The sequence below is a fragment of the Ornithorhynchus anatinus genome, chromosome 17 (genome assembly GCF_004115215.2).
Source record: "Ornithorhynchus anatinus isolate Pmale09 chromosome 17, mOrnAna1.pri.v4, whole genome shotgun sequence".
Classification (NCBI taxonomy): domain Eukaryota; kingdom Metazoa; phylum Chordata; class Mammalia; order Monotremata; family Ornithorhynchidae; genus Ornithorhynchus; species Ornithorhynchus anatinus.
Genome location: NC_041744.1, coordinates 32,062,013 through 32,083,406, shown reverse-complemented (window position 1 = coordinate 32,083,406; position 21,394 = coordinate 32,062,013). Strand labels below are relative to the sequence as shown.

The window sequence follows — 21,394 nt, the reverse complement described above, 5'->3', positions numbered from 1 at the left end:
CTTTCATTCATTCAGTTGTATTTACTGAGTGCTTATTGGGTGCAAAATGTCTGTGAAGACTTCTTCCTACTTCCTAGGGTTGCATGAGCCCCCGCTTAGTTCCCCCTGCAGCAGCTGCTCAATAACCCACTATCATCCATTCTTTTCACACACCAATCCAAAGAAGCGCTTCTGTAATATTAGTTTGCTGCCTGGGGCTCATGACTTTGTTGTGGCTCATCATATCCTGCCATTTGATAATGCATATGATTCATAGATAATACTGTGGATCTTCCTCAAGACAGGGAAATACACAAACCTATACTTCCATAGGCACAGAGATACATATAAATCATGTTATCCATATTTAGGAGGTCCTGTTCTTAAATACATGTTAAAATATCATTTTAATAAAGGAAAATCTTGAGAAAAATTCCCCAATTCTTAGTGATTCACAGATTCACACAACCTGGTTATCATTGCATGGTGTTGCCCGAATGCAATGCAGTTTTATGAAAGGCTTATAAGTGTAGTCTAGGGTGAAACTCCTTTTCAGAATAGCTATAGTTTCTATTACCAGGGAAATTTCTATGACATAGGTTGTTAGTCTTGCATGGTTCCTAAAATACTTTCCAAGCCTAGTACAGTATTATGTTGCATTCTTTCATGTGCTTAGTTCGGTGATTCACATTTAATAGGTCCTCAATAAATACTCCTGATAATGATGAGTCTGGCACACTGTCACAACCTCAATGAGAGATGGCATGAGCCTGAATCAAGGCTTTGGCTGTGGAGTTTGAATAAATGTCCACTCTAAGAGATCTGTAGAGGAGGACCCAGCTAAACCCAGCCACAGGTACAATGTAAGGAAAGAACTATGAAAAATAAAATATGACTCCAGGTTCTACCTTGCTGAACTTAAGTAATACTAAACTCCTCTGGCATTGAGCCAGACAACTTTCTGCCCACTCTTTTGTTCATTCATTCAATCATATTTATTGAGTGCTTACTGTGTGCAGAGCACTGTACTAAGTGCTTGGAAAGTACAATATAGCAATAAAGACAGACAATCCTGCCCACAACTGGCTTATGCCACTTCTCCTTCACTTATATTTTGGGTCCCAGAAACTATATGTGATCACCATGGCTGCATTTGTGACTTCTGGATTTTGAGCCTTGAAGAACCCAAACATCAGTTCCTCCTTGATACAGTACCCACCTGCTTTTGTTCTGTTTTACTCTTTTTATTTTATGTGTTTGTCCTTGTCTGCCCCCTCTAGACTGTAAACCTGTTGTGGTCAGGGATTATCTCTATCGCTGTATTATACTTTAATAATAATAATAATGTTGGTATTTGTTAAGCGCTTACTATGTGCCGAGCACTGTTCTAAGCGCTGGGGTAGACACAGGGGAATCAGGTTGTCCCACGTGGGGCTCACAGTCTTAATCCCCATTTTACAGATGAGGGAACTGAGGCACAGAGAAGTTAAGTGACTTGCCCACAGTCACACAGCTGACAAGTGGCAGAGCTGGGATTCGAACTCATGAGCCCTGACTCCAAAGCCCGTGCTCTTTCCAATGAGCCACACTACTTTCCAAGCGCTTAGTACAGTGCTCTGTACACTGTGCTCAATGAATAAGATTGAATGAATAAATAGTATTTTTATTGTTTCATCTCTCTTTATGTGTCTGAAGACAGTCCTCTTCCTGTTTTATTACACTTAGCTTGTGAGCCTTTTAATAGATACGCTGTCTAATTCCTTCCTGTGTATTCTTTTCCAGTATTTACTACAGTGCTTCATAAATAAGCACTTACTAGATATTATTACTGCTACTTCTGTAGTAGTCGCAAGTCATACTTCTGTATAAGTCATTCCATAATCTTCTGATCCTAGGTGTTCAGTGTCTGCCAAATCATGAATGGAAAAAGAAGGTTACAGTCAAGGCACAGGTGCATTAAAAAGAGCTTTAGGTTAGGGAAATTAATTGGGAAATACAGGCACTGTACAGATTCATCCAGTATTAACAGTTTTTGAGTTTATTTTCTAGCCACTCAACTGAAACTACCAACTCATTTCCTATCAGTTTTAAAATGGAGTGAAGACTAATGGGAAGGAGGGGCTTACAAGGGAGATGAGTGGAAAATAGGAATTTACTTTGGTCAAGAACATCTTCGAATTGGCATTTGTTAAACTGGAAAGTGCTGTGGCTTTTCCTAGGGCCAAAGCTAGCCATTACCCTAAGTAATTTATATCTAGATTTAGTGTATCTCAAGCTAACCCTAAGCTCATTTAGTGGAAATGATGTTATTCCACCTGACCTACATGCCAACTACCTAATGATGCCCACTGCTCATTGTTTATGAGCTATGGAAACTTATTTACACTAAAAGTTATATAATTGCCACTCACCAAACCTTTACAAGTGTCCCTTGGGTGCATTTTTCAGAGTCACATATAATTACTGTTCTCATGGGATCTTATTAATTTCTTCCAAATGAGCAAATCAGATCAGTGCAAGACAATCAGAGGACTTTAAGCGTAGATTCCATTTTACTTACCTCAGTTGTGATTGAGAAAGAAAGAACTTGGTAGAAAGTTGAATCGTTCCTGCTATAACATTTTGATTGCCTCAAGGAAGGGAATTTTATTCACACATTGTCAAAGTGTATTCTTCCCTTAAACGTGAGAGAATGATCAATGAACTCAACTTAGTGATTTTCCCCTCAACTTCTGCCCTTGTTATGAGTATATAAGAATTAAAATCAGGTTATCAGTCAAGTATTCTGAAACAAAGAAAAGAGATGAATAGAAACTAAAAGAAAGAATAGTAAACAATGACTTCCATTCTTAGATGAATTAATAGTCAGTAATACAACAAAGCTCTTTAAAATTAAATCAAATGTACAATTTGTGGATACTTTGCTATTGGGATTTGTATAGATGAGATCCTTTATGTATTTATGTATGTACAAGTTTATCGGTTCAATGGGTCTAATGGAAAACTTGATTGTATTGAGGTTTTTGTTATAAATGTTCTTGCTAGAAAGAGGTTAAATGTCAAATGAATCACCATCCAGTGGTATTCATTGGGTACTTTCTGGGTGCAGAACACTGTACAAAACACTTGTGAACATACAGTACACCAGAGTTTATAATTCCCCCATAGTAGTAAGCTCCTCTCTGAACTGTGAGCTTCTTGTGGTCAGGGAACATGTATACCAATTCTTGTACTTTCCCAAGAGCTTAATGCAGTGTTCTGCACTCAAGAAATACCAATGATGATGACAGTAAGTGTTCAAATATGTAGTGTTGATTACTAACTGATTGATTGATTTTTTGTGCTTCCCCCTTTCTTGGCAAGAGAGAAACACAGCTATAGGCTGAATTGAGTCCTGTTACATCCCAGGAATCCTAAAAGTTCTGATTCTAGGTGGGGGTGGTCACAGTTATAGCATCCTCACCTCTGCTATACAGAAGCTGTGAGTGAAATGGTGTATGTCAGACCTGGGAACCTAAGAACCCATCAGTGATAATGAACTTGGTGGCAGATCTAAGAGGTTCCCAGACTCTGCTTGTTTCTAATGGCACCTGTAAGACCTGAATATTAACAAGCTAATAAGAGGAAGCTTGGTAACTATGATTCTGCATGATGAAGTTGAGTTCTGTAGGCCCGGGAACCACTGTCAAAGGGCAGATATATGATGCTGGGTTGCCTTGGGCTTATTTACTTATATAGCAATCAATCAAAGGAATTTATTGAATATTTACTCTGTACTCTGTGGAAACTTCTATACTAAGTGCTTGGGAGAGTACAGTAAATGATCCATGAGTTTACAATCCAGTGAGGGAGACAGACACTAAATTACACTACAGCTAGGGAGCAGCAGCAGAACTTAAAGCTATGGACATAAGTAGAGTGTGAGGGTGAGTGCCCAAAGGCTTAGGTGACTCAATGCTTTCTGTGTTCACGGTGCATTGCTAAGCGCTTGGGAGAGTACAATCTTACCTCTCTGGCCGATCATTCTCAGTCTCCTACGCTGGAGCCTCCTCCCCCTCCCATCCTTTAACTGTTGGAGTTCCTCAAGGGTCAGTTCTTGGCCCTCTTCTGTTCTCCATTTACACTCACTCCCTCGGTGAACTCATCCGCTCTCACGGCTTTGACTACCATCTCTACGCAGATGACACGCAGATCTACATCTCCGCCCCTGTCCTCTCCCCCTCCCTTCAGGCTCGCATCTCCTCCTGCCTCCGGGACGTCTCCACCTGGATGTCGGCCCGCCACCTAAAACTCAACATGAGCAAGACTGAGCTCCTCATCTTCCCTCCCAAGCCCGGTCCGCTCCCAGACTTCTCCATCACCGTGGATGGCACGACCATCCTTCCCGTCCCGCAGGCCCGCAATCTCGGTGTCATCCTTGACTCGTCCCTCTCGTTCACCCCACACATCCTATCCGTTACCAAGACCTGCCGGTTTCACCTCTACAATATCGCCAAGATCCGCCCTTTCCTCTCCACCCAAACGGCTACCTTACTATTACGGGCTCTCGTTATATCCCGGCTAGACTACTGTGTCAGCCTTCTCTCTGACCTCCCTTCCTCCTCTCTCGCCCCGCTCCGGTCTATTCTTCACTCCGCTGCCCGGCTCATCTTCCTGCAGAAACGATCTGGGCATGTCACTCCCCTTCTTAAACAACTCCAGTGGTTGCCTATCGACCTCCGCTCCAAACAAAAACTCCTCACTCTAGGCTTCAAGGCTCTCCATCACCTTGCCCCTTCCTACCTCTCCTCCCTTCTCTCTTTCTACCGCCCACTCCGCACGCTCCGCTCCTCTGCCGCCCACCTCCTCGCCGTCCCTCGGTCTCGCCTATCCCGCCGTCGACCCCTGGGTCACGTCCTCCCGCGGTCCTGGAACGCCCTCCCTCCTCACCTCCGCCAAACTGATTCTCTTTCCCTCTTCAAAACCTTACTTAAAAATCACCTCCTCCAAGAGGCCTTCCCAGACAGAGCTCCTCTTCCCCCTCTACTCCCTCTGCCATCCCCCCTTTACCTCTCCGCAGCTAAAGCCTCATTTTCCCCTTTTCCCTCTGCTCCTCCACCTCTCCCTTCCCATCCCCACAGCACTGTACTCGTCTGCTCAGCTGTATATATTTTCATTACCCTATTTATTTTGTTAATGAATTGTACATCGCCTTGATTCTATTTAGTTGCCATTGTTTTTACGAGATGTTCTTCCCCTTGACGCTGTTTAGTGCCATTGTTCTTGTCTGTCCGTCTCCCCCGATTAGACTGTAAGCCCGTCAAACGGCAGGGACTGTCTCTATCTGTTGCCTACTTGTTCATCCCAAGCGCTTAGTACAGTGCTCTGCACATAGTAAGTGCTCAATAAATACTATTGAATGAATGGAGTTAGTAGACATGGTCCCTGCTCTCAAAAAGCTCCATTATTGAGAATAAAATCCACTTTCTGAAGACAAAGTAACACTTTTCAGGTCAATGAAGGGAAGCCTTCTAGAAGAAATTCCAAGATGTTCCTAAACCCAGAGATTTTGTTCACAGACATAAATCAAAATAGATGACAGTTAAAGTGTAAACATCTTGATATAGGTCAGGTATATTTGGGTAGGCAACCAAGGAGACCTAAGAATTACCAGCCATGGGGCTGTGTGGTCATCTGTGACCACATCTTTCCCCACAGGTGAGCACGGAGTTCATTTTTTAGTAAGAAAAGAGTCGGATTTCTGCTGCAGGGGACCCCTTGTTTATTTTCACTTCCTTGTGTCCTACTTCAAATAGATTCCTTTCAGAAAGCAGCTACAGCATCTTTCTCTTTTACATTTCACATTTCAGCTCTCAGGTAATTAGGGACCAAAGTGGTAGGTGGCTCTAGTTAAAAGGAATAGCCCCCATCACAAACCCTAAACAGCATACTGGCATCATCCTCCCAGTCAACACAGTAGTGCAAATCCCTTAGCAGAGCTACTGCTCTGCATTCTCTTACAAAGAAGATTTTGAAGGATGAACTCCCAAAACAAAGAACAGAGATTATTCTCTTGATCCACTTACTTCAAAACAGAGAATGCCCTACAAACATTTTCATGTGAGTAATCTGTAAATAATCCTATGAGTATCTCTTTTTTTTGCCAGAAAACAAATTGAAAATCCACTCTGATAATTAAGAAATGTAAAATGTAGTAGGCAGAGAATGGGAGCATCATATGCATAGCTTTCTTTGAAATAGCTGGAAATTAATGAAATGAAAAGGGATCCTGCTGCATCATGACTCTGTGACAGCATAAATAGCTGTGTAGGCTCCCTCCTCAAATGTGGTTCCCCAGCCCAAATCCTTTGCAGCCAGGTCATTTCTATTCTGTTGTGCCTACTGCTGTCCTCATATTGGGTCTTCTCTTTGTTCTTAAAATCAGGGGTCTGGGGAGAAACAGTGTCCTGGGACAACTAAGGTGAGAAGCCCTGACCACATTTTCTGCTAGGGCCTCCACCCTACGGAAAGGGGAAGCCACAAAATAACATCTGCATCTGATGAATGTGTCCATTTATTGTTATACTCTACTCTCCTAAGTGCTTAGTACAATGCTCTGCACAAGGTAAGCCCTCAATAAATAAGATTGGATAAATGCACGAATGAATGTTTTGCTTTCCCAATCAGTTCAGCTTTGATCAGGCTCTATCTGGTGAAGTTTATAGCTCAGGAATTCATATTCTGATCTGAAACCAGTGTCTTGTACACCAGAGGCACTGCAAGTTCACAGAGATGATGGGCCATGACCAACAATGTCCTCAGCCTCACTGCCCCCAAACAGGGTGTGGGCTGGGGTAGAGAGCAGAAGCCACCATGTGGGTATTTGTTTGGGGTGATTTTGATTTTGAGAAGCTAGACTTCCTGTGATTGCTTATTTGTGAACTAAATAACAGCCCTCTCCCAGAAATTCCACTATGTCAAAGGGCAGCAGCGAGGTTTCTGGGCTTATTCTTCTCTTCAGGGGGACACAAATGGATTGCAAATCCAAGGTTCCTCGGTCCATTTTTGAAATCCTAGGTCATGTGTAAGTGGGTTTTTTGAAACCAATCATGGTTCTTTAATGTGTGAGTCGAAATAGTGCAGGTTTTTCATAGCTTTGTTTATCTGAAATTGAATATAATAATAATAATAATTGTTGTATTTGTTAAGCACTTAATATGTGTGCTAGTGAAGCTAGGTCTTTACCTGTTGTAATAGTAGTGCAGCAGCAGCAGAGTAGCAGTGGTAATAATAATATTTATAAATGCCTATTGGGTACAAGGGAACTGTATTGGATGCTTGGAAAGTAGAAAACAGAAAAGTGAAACATTCCCTGCCCACAAGGAGCTTACACTAAAATGGGGGAGAACAGACATAGAAATATCTCCTAATAAGGCAAAGTAAATGACTAACTGTGCATTTGGAAAACAGAGTCCAAAATACTGACAATGGGTAAAAAGAAGGGCTGGAGATTGCTGGTTGGCTTGTTTGACTAGGGGCTCCAGGAACTAATTGAGGTTTGTCGGTTGAAAGTGATGGAATTCTAGGTGGGCCCTGAATGTGGGCCATGGTCTGTTGAGTTTGGGGAGAGAGGACATTCCAACCCAGAGGAGCAGCGTGAACGAGGGGAAAAGGGATGACAGTGTTGGGGCATCCAGTGCTGAAAAAAATGTGTGCAGCCTGCCACCGACCAAACTTTGCAGAAATACTTTCTTAGTGAATTTTTGAACTATAGTTCTGAATAGGTCATGTTTGATAAACTATGATAAAGGAGAAACTGATAAGAATCTGTGAAGCAGTAAAGCCAACATGCAACTTCTTGACTTGCAAGTCATATACATTTCATTTCCATTTGCAGTGTGCGGTTTTGCTTCTGAAGGTCCGGATTTTGCAATGAGATCTGGATTTGATGGTAAGTGGGAGCCTTAGGGAATTTTCATAGCCCTGATTTGCCCACAGAATGATTCACACAAGGGTTTGAGACTGTCTTCAAAGAGAAGTGAAAGTTGTCACAGTCATTCCTTTAATTTGGACAGAAAAAAAGGCCTCCGTGATTGAAATACAAACAATTGTTGATTGATGATTAGAAAAAGGGTTATCTAGAATGGCATCTATAGTCACAGAACCTTTCCACTTTATGCCCCTTATGACCCAATGCAAATTAAGCTATGAGATAGACAAGTTGATTTAGATCATGCCATTATTGGTAATTAATATTGTGATTTCTAGGGGAATTGACAGTATGTTAAATGCTTTTTGACTGATTAATTTCTTTTATAAGAAATCCTTGAAAAAAAATCTTCATATCTTTTTAAGAACACCCTTAGGGCTGTTCTGCAAAGAGGTAGAGTATCACCTAAACGACTCCTTAAGGTTCACCTAGATGACTCCTTTAGGTTCTTTCTAGCCCACAGATTTTGAGATGAATTTCAGACTACACTGCCCCCAGTTTTTATGAAAATTATAATTCCACAGAGAAAAACCTACTCATTTAAAAAAAAACAAACCATGATGTTCCTGAACAGTGTGACTGCATCTTCTATCCTTTTCATTTTGAACAGAAGGTGAATGGTTGCCCCAAATCCATCATACTATTTTGGGATACAGTGCTCACCTTACCCCACAGTCATCTTCTATGGGATCTGGGTATTGTCATGAAGCTCCCCAAGGTAGAAGCAGGATGGGAAGACAGGACTAGAGTTTGAAAAACCTCTGTTGGTAGATACAGGATAATCAGGTCAGAAACTAGTATGTTAGTGTGAGAAACATTTTTTATATCCTCTTCCCTTCAATCAATCCATGATATTTATTAAGTATATACCGTGGGCAGAACACTATACTAAATGACTGGGAGATATGTTCCCTGCCTATAAAGAACTTTCAGTCTCTGGGTGGGGAGACAGACATTAAAATAAATTATGGATATGTAGCTAAATTCTGTAGGGTTGAGAGGGGGGTGAATATCAAGTGCTTAAAGAGTACAGATCCAAGTACATAAGCAACGTAGATGGGAGAACAACATCAGATTGACCCCAAGGATAATAGATGTGCCCCACGGAAATTCAATTCATGAGATTCCAAATGGGATTTCTTTGGGCCATCTACCAGGAGCAGGCGATAATTTCTCAATCCCACCCCGGCTCTCACCACTCCCCAACACATACGCTTTACAATGACAGTATTATCTCCCACAGCGCAGCACCAGATCTCCTCCATCAGTGCCCCATCCTAAAAGGAGGACCTTATTCTCCTTAATCCAACTCTCACCCCATCCAACCACCTCAACGAATTCCTGACTGGGCTGAAGGGCCAGCTGCTGTTTTGTCATATGTCCAGTCAAACGTTTAGGAAAGGGAGTTACAAGAGACCTATGAAGGAATTAGAAGGTTTGCCTGCTCCTAGGGAACAGGTACAGCTCATTTGAATTACAGCTCTACACATAATCCATCCACTTCTATACAGAGATCTGGGCACTGTAGTAAGTGCTGAGATAGATACAAACTAATGAGGTTGGAAACACTCCATGTCCCACATGGGGCTCACATTTTATAATGAGGTAACTGAGGTACAGAGAAGTGAAGTTACTTGCCCAAGGTCCCACAGCAGACAAATGGTGGAGCAAGGTTTAAAACCCATGTCCTTCTGATAACCAGGCCTGTGCTCTATCCACTAGGCAAAGTTGCTTCTCATCATCTTGTGTTAGTGTAACAGTCTGAAAGGTACTCTTTAGTTGGAAATAATAATAATGGTACTTGTTAAGCGATTCTAGGTGCCAAGCACTGTTCTAAGCTCTGGAGCACTGTTCTAAGTAGGGAAGTAGCGTGGTTGAGTGGAAAGAGCATGGGCTTGGGAGTGAGGGGTCATGGATTCTAATTCCGGCACCACCACTTATCAGCTCTGTGACTTTGGGCGAGCCACTTAACTTCTCTATGCCTCAGTTATCTCATCTGTCAAATGGGGATTAAGACTGTGAGTCCCATATGGGACAACCTGATTACCTCTTCTCTACCCCAGTGTTTTGCACATAGTAAATGCTTAACAAATACCATCATTGAGCACTGTTCATATCTATAATTCGATTCATATTTATAATTCTATTTATAATCAATGCCTGCTTGTTTTGATGTGTATATATCTATAATTCTATTTATTTATATTGATGCTACTGTTGCCTGTTTACTTGTTTTGATGTCTGTCTCCCCCCTTCTATATTGTGAGCCCAATATGGTCAGTGATTGTCTCTCTTTGTTGCTGAACTGAACTTTCCAAGGGCTAGTACAGTGCTCTGCACACAGTAAGCGCTCAATAAATATGGCTGAATGAATGAAGTGCTGGATGACAGCTTGACCTAAGACAGAGGGATAAGACTCTGTCTTAAACTCACAGTGCTACTTAAAGCTTTGGCAACTTCTGACAGTTCAACACAGATGTATTCCTGTGAGCCAGAAGTTCATATATCATTTCTTATAATGTTGGTTGTAAATGCAGAGAAGTGGGAAAATCATGCCTCAGAACTCTAAGTGCAATTGATTTATAATTTCTTTTTCTTCCTTTGTTTATGTTGCTATATCCTTATGTTTGAACATTCTTTTGTTTCTTTGAGCTCCAGGGGATTTCATCACTCTTTGCCCTTAATGGGATTTTCTAATTAAGTTTAGCATTAAAACCAGCTGTTAGAGAATTGGTTTTGAATTTTTATAAAGCATTAGAAGATGAATTGACGCATTGTGTAGGAATATAAGAATGCCGGAGAGTTTTTGGCTTAATTTGGAATATACATACTCCAACTTATTTATTTATTCTTCCCCTGCCCTGTATATCTCCCCTAAAGGAAAGAAATTTGTATTTGATTCTTATGGATGACTGATCCTAGCATTTCCTTTTTTCAACTGTGGTGCCTAGAAAGTCTGTTGTGCTCTTTTTCTTTTTTGAAGATTTATCGAAGAATTTTAAATGATTTTCTCAACCTATAATTCCTTTGTTGTCTTGAAGGATCACCAGTACCAGTGTGTATCGATATTCAGATTGAAAGCATTCCCTGAGAGTCTTTCAGAAGTTGATGTGGTAAGTTCACTTTGATTCTTTCGCAAATGAATAAAGAATCATGCCCAAAGTTATAGATAATGATGGTATGTGTTAAGGGCTTACTATGTGCCAAGCACTGTTCTAAGTGCTGGGGTAGATACAAGGTTATCAGGTTGTCCCACCTGGGGCTCACAGTCTTAATTCCCATTTTACAAATGAGATAACTGAGGCCCAGAGAATTTAAGTGACTTGCCCAAAATCACACAGCTGACAAGTGGTGGAGCTGGAATTAGAACCCGCAACCTCTGACTCCCAAGCCTGTGCTCTTTCCACTAAACTAGCATATTAGATGTAATTTGAATTCACTTAAAGCATTTGCCTGAGGACTAACAGGCATGAAACTACTTCTTGGTTTACTGAGCAAATCTTGAGTTTAAATGCCTCAACAACTGTTTACACAGCATTGAGGGGCCCACCCTTCATAGCTACTGTTTCTACAGGGGAATGTGGTTTCAGTACATGTAAATCCAGGCCAGTGCAATTTACTCACACCTTGCACACATGCTCTTTGCAAGGACTGAGCTCACAGAAGCTAGAGGAGCAGCATGACCTAGTGGAGAGAGCATGGACCTGAGTTCTAATCCCCACTCTGCCATTTAAATGCTGGGTGACCTTGTGCAAGTCACTTAACTTCTTGGTGCCTCAGTTACCACATCTGTAAATGGGGATTAAGTCTGTTAGCCCCATGTGGGATAGGGACTGTATCCAACCTGATTAGCCTTTATCAGCACTTAGTTCAGTGCCTGGCACATAGTAAGCGCTTAGCAGTGCCCATAAAAAAAGCTACATGTTATGAGTTCCAAAGAGAATTCCAAATGCATCATCCAAATCCATTCACAATGGGAAAAATGTTACTTCTCAGATTCTAGTTTTTTAAAAAAAACTTAGTCATGCTGGTCTTCAAGATTCTTGGGTTCTGAAACAGATATCATATAAAAAGAAATAGATTTCTGTAATTAGAACTGTGGGCCAGACTGCCCACTAAAGGTGGAGGGAAAAGAACTTTACACATATTTTGGAAACTTCTAACCTAATTAAATTTATTTAGCTGACAATATTTTAGGAAAATTCCCATTCATGCCCCTCTATCGACAGGATGTGTGTCTTATTCCCACTTATATATGCTTTTCCAGCATTTAGTACAGTTCTCTGCATCTACAGGATGTACTCAGTAAATACTACTACTACTACCAAGTGCAATTACTGTCTCTCAAAAAGTATATGACAGACCTATTTTCAGTGGGAACCTTACTCTGACATTCCTATGCAACATATAAAAAATGGGATTAGTATTCACCCGACTCTTAACTTCCAGTCTAAAGCTCTTTCCCAGGTCAATCCTGTTATTTTTTCCCCACAGGGACCCTGCAAAACGACGATATCCTCATTCCTTTTAGTGCCAGGAAAGGGAGCAAGGTGACTTTTGGAGAAGTTGGTCTTTAGCTTTCATTCATTCAATAGTATTTATTGAGCGCTTACTATGTGCAGAGCACTGTACTAAGCGATTGGAATGGACAAATCGGTAACAGAGACAGTCGCTGCCCTTTGACGGGTTTACAGTCTAATCAGCTATTTGAACCACACAGTCTTCAGCTCGCAGCGCCAAGTTTTAGGATTTGTACAGTGCTGTGCACAAAGTAAGGTCAATAATTACGACTGATTGATTTGCAACTGCCGGGTGGTGCCTCCTATGCCATACTATCGTGGCCTGAATAAAAAAATATTACCGCCAGAGACTTGCTGTATTTTACATTTGGTCCTTGTAATAAGAGAAGTTGACCACGAGAGGGCGTGCCGTCCCATCAGACTGGTAATAAATCTCTATTTTCTTTAATAAATCTCTATTTTCTTCCTCTCACTTCTGGTGGTTATCCAGTGCAGTGCCATATGTTTCCATCCCATCTAATGTAGAAGCAAGAGACACTGAGAGCTCTCTAACTGGGTTCTGGGCTCCATGCGGGGAGAGGTCCTGTTGCCACGGGAGTGCAGACGCAGGCAGAAACTTCTCAGCAATTAGGGCAGTTGGGAATGTTGAGGCACTTTCTTAATAATAGCGATGATGGTATCTGCTGAGCACTTACTTGGTGCCAGACACCGTATGAAGCGCTGGAGTGGATACAGCGTGGCTCAGTGGAAAGAGCACTGACTTGGGAGTCAGAGGTTATGGGTTCTGATCCCGGCTCCACCACTTGTCAGCTGTGTGACATTGGGCAAGTCACTTAACTTCTCTGTGCCTCAGTTACCTCACTGTAAAATGGGGGTGAAAACTGTGAGCCCCACGTGGAACAAGCTGATCACCTGGTATCCCCCCTCCAAGCGCTTAGAACAGTGCTTCATACATAGTAAGCGCTTAACAAATACCATCATTATTATCATTGTTATTACAACCAAACCGAATTGGACACGGTCCCTGTCTCATGTGGGGTTCACAGTCTCAATCTTCTTACACAGGAGAGTTTTTGCCTGAGGTAGTGAGGCACTCAGAGATGCTTAAAGACCTATTCCTGGTCATCTTTATCAAACAGGTTGTTTCAGGAGCTCTTCATCCGTTTTGTCCTAAGGAGACAGATTTTCTTTTTGATGCTGCAATCGTATTTTCCAGGCATGCTGATGATGTTGCTTTTGTGGATTTTGTTTGCATTGACGGCAGAGCAGTTACTGCCCTCATTTCTCTGTGTATATTTCTGTGTATATTTCAGAGCCCCCTTTGTGGGCTCTGTGGGAGTGGGACTGTCAAGCTCAGTCATTTGTACCAAGTGGGTGCTTATTAAAAAAGACTGACCCAGCAGGAGTAACTGGAGAGAGGAGAAAGATGCTTGATGTTGTGCTCTGATCTATCTCATAGTGACTGAAGAAGCAGGCAACCATTTCGGGAGATGTTTAATGTAGGTCTGCAGCAGGCAAGTGTCCAAGGATGGCAGGGTGGGCAACCATCACAAAGAGTTGCCTCTAAGCATCTCACCGCCATCATCGGTGGCAGGGCACAGGACTGGGGGAACTGCTGGTTTGACCTTTGTTTATGTTCTCTGGAATTCATGAAGGGCTGTTTTCTGATATCATATTCATTTGTTATGGTGGTAAAATAGAGCCTTCTTCCTAGGCATGAAAATAATAGCTAGAACTCTAATTGGCTTTCTACTAATTGACTTTCCCAGGCAAAAGAAAGTAGTAATTGCTCGATAATCATTGTGGTGAATATCTCATGCTGGGAAAATGTTTTCCTATGTCCATAATCTTTCAAGACTCCTAGAGTTTGTAATTAATACAATTATGAATAGTAATAATACCCACAGCCAAGGCATAGGCCACATGTATAAGGCATGCATTAAGGCTGCTTACCTGTCTAAGGCAAAGCGTAAAGATAACGGACAACTGTAATAAAGGTTTTTTTTCCTAAAGGCATAGTATTGCAATGATTTCTCTCTTACCCAGATATCAGATTGTACCCAAGCACTTTTTCCCTTGACTTTTAAGAAATATTCTTTTGAAAACATCCTGCAGCAGACTGGAAAGGGATGCTTGGTTGGAAAAAAGACAATTCTAATCCTTGACTCTAATCTACCTACCAAAAGAAAATGAGGGAAGCTTTATTGATCTTGATGATCAATTTTAAATAATGCAATTCCTTTTTATGGGCCAAAGATTGATTTACAATACATAAAGGAAATGTTATGGAATCGAAGTCTAAAGTATAGGCTATTTATTTATCCAGAGAACCATTTCTAGCATTAGCTCCTCATTGTATGTTTTGATTATTTTATTTTTTTACTGGTGATTGTTTCAAGAGAAAGTTCCAATGAAACTATAACTTGTTTTCTATTTACAGAGTCCAATTCTCCCTACCTGTAAATCAGGAGCTGAAGCAGGAGCTTGCTGTAAACCTGGTGTCTAGAATAAGGTAGGGTTAACTCTTGAATGGATTATCTACTCTGTGGATTATCTGGGGGAATGATGAAGCATAACTTGCAACATTCTCCCATGTTGCCACTCCTCCCAAATCCCCACAGTCATCCACCCATCCCAGGATATAAACTACCAGCTTCTTTTTGTACAATGAGTTGTTTTGAATTATCCTTACTAATTCTGGCTTCATTAACACGGGTAATAGTGTCTATCTGGATAATATAAATTACAACCAGTGATTATTTTTAGACTCTAGGAGAGTCTGACTCAGCCAATACAAGTAGCAGAGATTTGTGAATGGGAAAGAGAATAGATAAGGTTTTTACCAGCCTCAGATACGGATGCTGGATATGATGCTATAGGTATCTCATTCTAAGGATTTTATTTTTGGCAGTCAGGAAGGTATTAGCAAGATTATGGTAATGTTTCTGGCTGCAACTGGGAAAAGCTTTCTTACTGGTGTTAGGCTGCCTCTCCTCCCTCCTTTAGAAGCAGACATAGAGCAGTTTTTCAGGGCTGCAGTATTTTGAAGGCACACTAAAGCATCTGTATCTCTTTGTCGACTTAACCTGATAATTACCTCACTTCTCATATGCACATGGATTTCGTATTGGGCTCTTCACTTGCTGTTCCTGAATTTCATTATGTTTGTTCCTGGTCACATCAATTTACACAAAAGCTTTCCTGACTAATGCTGAGCCCCAGAGAATACCTCTAAAACATTCCTTGGTGAATTACCTGCACTGACCTTTTCCTTTAGTGGAGTCACTGAAGCTGCCAGTATTGGGAGGCTTTTAACTTCCTTTTATTTTTAGAAAAGCTTTATTTGATCATAGCAATAGAAATTTGGATGGATTATGCTTTCAAAATATTAGACCAGATTAAAATCCGAGGTAAATTCTTTGGAACTGTATTTCTATTGCTTTAGCAAAGCAGGTCACAATAGTTGGATTAAGGATTTAAAAAAAATGTTTAAATAACATCGACTAATTCCTGGGCTCACAACTGATGCCAGACAAGGTCAAATTGAAAGATAAACTACTGACTGCTTTTAGATTCATCCCAATTCTATCCCCTCTCTCCATCCCCACACCTGCCTAGTGAGATCTCAGAAAGTTATGCAGTGACGCCATCTATATCTCTCTGCAGCTTTATGAAGGAGATGGTTTATCCTCCCCACCTCTTGGCTTGAGCACAACAGGGCTGCCAGCCTCACCCACATCTGTGAATTGTCCAGGACAGGGGGATTTCAGTCTTTTATAGAAACTAAACTGCTGGGGTTTCCAGGCCTTGCCTGCATGGCAGTAAGTGGCATTGGATACCAGGGAACCAGGTAGCGGAGTGTAGATGGCGCTGCGTAAATCAGTCCCATCAGTGCAGAAACAACCGAAGGGCACATCCTGCTGTCAGCAGAACATAACTCTCTATCTCCTCTTAACTGTTGGTGTCTGAACAATGCTCCCCTCAAAATAGGGGAACAGGAAAGTTCCACTACTGCATTTTCCTGGATGGAGTGTACAGGTCAGCAAAAGATTCACAGTGTGACACTCTCACTGCTGTTTTCTAACCAAGGGATACTTCCCAACCTCCACCTCAGCTGCCCCTATCAGGCCCTTCATCCTCTGTACTACTCTCCTTCATCCTGTTCCCCTTCCCTCCTCCTCCTCTCCCTCATCCCAACATACATACATACATGCACACACACACACACACGTTGAGCAAAGCAACAACAGGTAGAGCAGGGAAACCCCACTGACTCCCCAGGTTGGTACTTTAGAACCTGCAGAACTGCTAACAGGTGTAGATGTGCAGACAGTCAATCAATCATATTTATTGAGTGTTTACTGTGTGCAGAGCACTGTCCTAAGTGCTTGGGCGAGTTCAGTATAACAGAGTTGGTAGACATATTCCTTCCCCACAAGGAGCTTACAGTCTAGAGGGGGACACTGAAAAGACAGCAAGGTTGGCAGGGGGCAGTGACTTTCTTGCCAGCTCCAACAGCCTCTTGCTGTAGTTCCCCTGAGTTCTTGCCTCATTCTAAAGCCTAAAAAGAGCAACTCAGTAGTGGCTGCTGCCATGATGGTTGTTCTTGGCCATGTCAAGTAGAAATGAGATGCCTGGTTCAGCAGCTGCTCCTGGGCATGAGTCTGGTTTTGTGCTTTCAGTTCTCTGCGTGTCCCTGGGAAATGGCCAGGGATAGGTGGGGAGATGAAAGGAGAAAGTACGAAAAGCAAGGCTTTCACCCGGAGCACTAGGGGAGGGCTTGTGGCTTTAACCACATCATAGTGGGGCTGGGAATTATGGAGGAAAAATTCTGGCCTCTTCTCTCTTTCGTTCTGTGGCTAGCGGTTTCCTGGGGGCAATATCATCAGACCAACAGGTGATGTGCCCGGTTACCCTCCACAAGTTGCAGAGGGGACAAATGACATTTGGTCTTTACCTTGCTTTCTCCCTTTCTTCAGACATGGACCTTTGCTCTTTCACCCACCCTTTAACCACAATATTCAGGACTGCTAATGTTTCTCTTGAGTACTTTTAACTTGCCAGTTTTCGATGCAATATTGTATCAATTTGACAGCTCTGAAGAGTGAATTCGTATCGCCTTAAACTCACAATCTATATTCCTTAGGAGGAACATTAACGTACAGTTGTCGGCCCATCTAATGTGACCTTTACTAATTTTTAATCACGTGCACATGCCATTTTTCAAGTATTAAAAGTCTTACTGTGCAATGAAATGTTCAGAGGACTCTTGGGAATAAGTACCACGTTCCACCCGAGTCCATTTGATCTTAGTCAGATTTCTTTCTGATTGGCGACACTCTCCAAGTCTTGCCTAGTTAGTGTCTTAATACACAAAGGAAAAATAAGACTTAGAGCAAGAATAATCATTCCCTGGCCCTCTCTGGCCCCTTCGCCGCCCCTGCGGAAAGGTGGCAGCGGGCAAGGGCCCAGATCTCCGGTCTCCATTTGCAATTTTTCTACTGGCATTAACCAGGCAGCTTGGGACAGCTGGAGAAAGGCGATGACGCCCTGGAATTTTCTTTTGTTTGGTTTTTCTACGTTTTGAAGGTGGACCAAGTGATTCGTTGCTCGCTATAGGGGACAGTGAGCTGTTGTTGGGCAGGGATGGTCTCTAGCTGTTGCCGAATTGTACATTCATTTATTCAGTAGTATTTATTGAGCGCTTACTATGTGCAGAGCACCGTACCAAGAGCTTAGAATGTACAATTCGGCAACAGCTGGAGACCATCTCTGCCCAATGGCGGATTTACAGTCTAATCAGGGGAGACGGACGGAGAGAAACAAGACAACATAATCCCGTACATTCCAAGGGTTTACTACAGTGCCCCGCACATAGTAAGCGCTGTGGCTGAACTGTACATTCCAAGTGCTTACTACAGTGCTCTGCACATAGTAAGCGCTGTGGCTGAACTGTACATTCCAAGCGCCTAGTCCAGTGCTCTGCACATAGTAAGCGCTGTGGCTGAACTGTACATTCTAAGTGCATAGTCCAGTGCCCCGCACCTGGGAAGTGCTGTGGCTGAACTGTACACTCCAAGCGCTTAGTCCAGTGCCCTGCACCTAGTAAGCGCTGTGGCTGAACTGTCCATTCCAGGCGCTTAGGACAGTGCTCTGCACATAGGAAGCGCTCAGTCAATACGGTTGAATGAATGAATGAATGAATGAATGAATGAATGAATGAAAGGGCGGCTGGGCCGCAGTCCCCGGGCGGTCCTGCGGGGGGCGCGCGCACGGGCACGCGCGCACGGGGAGCGGGCCCCGGGTGTCGAGCACGCGGTGCGCGCCCCCGGCGGCCCCCGAGCTCCCAGCAGGCTTTGTAGGGAGCAGCAGGCCCGGGGGGAAGGACTGGCCCAGGACTGGCCAACACCTGGGCATCGACCGGCCACCGGGACGGGGGAGGTGAGTTGGCGGCCCGAGAGCGGACCTTCGGAGAGCAAGGCCCCGCCCGATCCTCCCTGGCCCCCTCGCCGACCTCGCGGAGGCCTGCGGAGAGGCGGCAGGGGACCGGCGGCAGGGGACCGGCGGCAGGGGCAGGACCTGCCATCAGCGCTTTGGACAGTGCCTGGCACATCGTAAGCCCTTCGCAGATACCATAATAATAATAATGTTGGTGTTTGTGAAGCGCTGACGATGTGCAGAGCACTGTTCTAAGCGCCGGGGGAGATTCATTCATTCAATAGTATTTATTGAGCGCTTACTATGTGCAGAGCACTGGACTAAGCACTTGGAATGGACAAATCGGTAACAGAGAGATACGGGGAAGCAGCGTGGCGCAGTGGAAAGAGCCCGGGTTTGGGAGGCAGAGGTCATGGATTCGAAATCCGGCTCTGCCCCTTGTCAGCTGTGTGACAGTGGGCGAGTCGCTTCCCTTCTCTGTGCTTCAGTGACCTCATCTGTAAAATGGGGATTAACTGTGAGCCTCACATGAGACAACCTGATTACCCTGTAGCTACCCCAGTGCTTAGAACAGTGCTCTGCACATAGTAAGCGCTTAACAAATACCAACATTATTATTAGTATTATTATTCTCTGGGTCTCAGTGACCTCGTCCGTAAAATGGAGATGAAGACTGAGCCTCACGTGGGACAACCTGATGACCCTGCATCTTCCCCAGCGCATAGAACAGTGCTCTGCACATAGTAAGCGCGTAACAAATACCAACATTATTTTATAGAGGACCTGGGTTCTAATCCCGGCCCTGCCACTTGCCCCCTGCCGTGTGGCCCTGGGCAAGTCACTTCACTTCTGGGGGGGCCGCAGTTACTTTGTCTGGAAAATGGAGGTTGAGATCGGGAGCTCCACGTGGGCAGGGATTGTTGCCCCTTGTTGATGAATTGTCCTTTCCAGGCGCTTAGTACAGTGCCCTGCACACAGTAAGAGTCCAGTAAATGCGATCGAATGAATAACAGGGACCCGAATTGCTTGTGTCCAACGCAGCGCTTAGTACAGTGGCTGGCACATAGTAAGTGCTTAACAAATACTGTTGTTATAATGAACAATATATAATAATAATATATAATAATAATGAACAGACACATTAGACTGTAAGCCTGTCAGTGGGGCAAGGATTGTCTCTATCTGTTGCCGATTTGTACATTCCAAGCGCGTAGTACAGTGCTCTGCACATGGTAAGTGCTCAATAAATACTATTGAATGAGTGAATCCCCTGCCCACAACGTGCAGATCAAGGCATAGATTCATTGAGCTCTTCCAGTGTCATGATCCGAAGGCCTCCTCCTCTAGATTTGTACATTCCAAGCGCTTAGTACAGTGCTCTGCACATAGCGCTCAATAAATACTATTGAATGAATGAATAGACTGTAAGCGTCCGGTAGGCAGAGCACGTGTCTGCCAACCCTTTTTTAGTGCCCCCTCCTAAAAGCATAGAACAGCGCTCAGTAATTGCCCCTGATTGACTGCTTTGTGCAGGGCACTGCACTAAACGCTTGGGAGAGTACAGTGGAGTTAACAGGCATGCCCCCGGCCCTGAAGGATCGATCAACCAATAGTGTTTATGGAGCGCTTACTATGTGCGGAGCCCTGTACTAAGCGACTGGGAGAGAATAGTAGAACAGAATTGGTAAACGTGGTCCATGAAGAATGTACAATTAAGGCACTAAGCACGTGGGAAGGGTGCCCTTAGAGGTATTAGACGCGATCCCTTCCCCCTCGAGCTTACATTCTACCAAGGGAGACAGACACTAAAATAAATTACAAGTAGGGGAGAATATAAAGTAGGTAAAGTATATCAGTGACCTGCAGGGGAGGGGACATTGAGGTACTTAGAAGGTATGGACTCAAGGGAGGGAGAGAAATAAGGTGGAAGGAAACTTTAGGGTTCTCATGGTAAGGCTGAGAGTTGGGCTTGGGGATCAGTTGCCCCGGTTGGAGACATTAGCGTTTAGTTCTCTTTAAGCATTAGAACTTGATTGTATTTGCCTGGAAACTGGGACCATTTCTTTGTAAGCAGCATTGCTTGTATTACCCCCTCTTTCCAGACACACCACCTCTGTTCTCATCTGTCTCCTCTTCTCGTCATTCCAAGGAAGGAAAAAATATATGGCTTTATAATGATCCCTTTTTAGAGCCAACAAAGAGCCACTTCATGTGTCTTTAAAAAATTTTTTTCCCCTGATTTAAGTTGGAAGCATTTTTAATGAATCACTTAAATATGCCAACAATTTTTCTTACAGCAAAAGGGTTTTCCAAGTACAATCAGTTGTTTCATCACTTGTTAAGCACTTACTATGTGTCAAACACACACTGTTCAAAGTGCTGTTATAGATGCAAGTCAGTTAGGTTGGACACAGTCTGTCTCTGTCCCAAATGGGGCTCATGGTCTAAATAAGAGGGAGAACAGGAGAACTGAGGCACAGAGAAGTTA

The 21,394-nt window shown here is 43.2% G+C and overlaps 1 protein-coding gene across 4 annotated transcripts in view; it reads left to right on the top strand.

Annotated features, from left to right (window-relative positions):
* The window catches only part of RIOX2 (ribosomal oxygenase 2), a 74,235-nt gene that overhangs the window by 36,938 nt on the left and 15,903 nt on the right, over positions 1–21,394 (top strand). For 2 of the 4 annotated variants that reach the window (XM_007657358.3, XM_029081996.2), the window contains 3 exons: positions 7,856–7,909; positions 10,990–11,061; positions 14,909–14,980. The gene's annotated coding sequence lies outside the window, so the exon portion shown is untranslated. Of the gene's footprint in view, positions 1–7,855; positions 7,910–10,989; positions 11,062–14,908; positions 14,981–18,777; positions 18,910–21,394 lie in introns of those variants that run through there. The other 2 variants (XM_007657359.1, XM_001519083.6) reach the window with 2 other exon arrangements.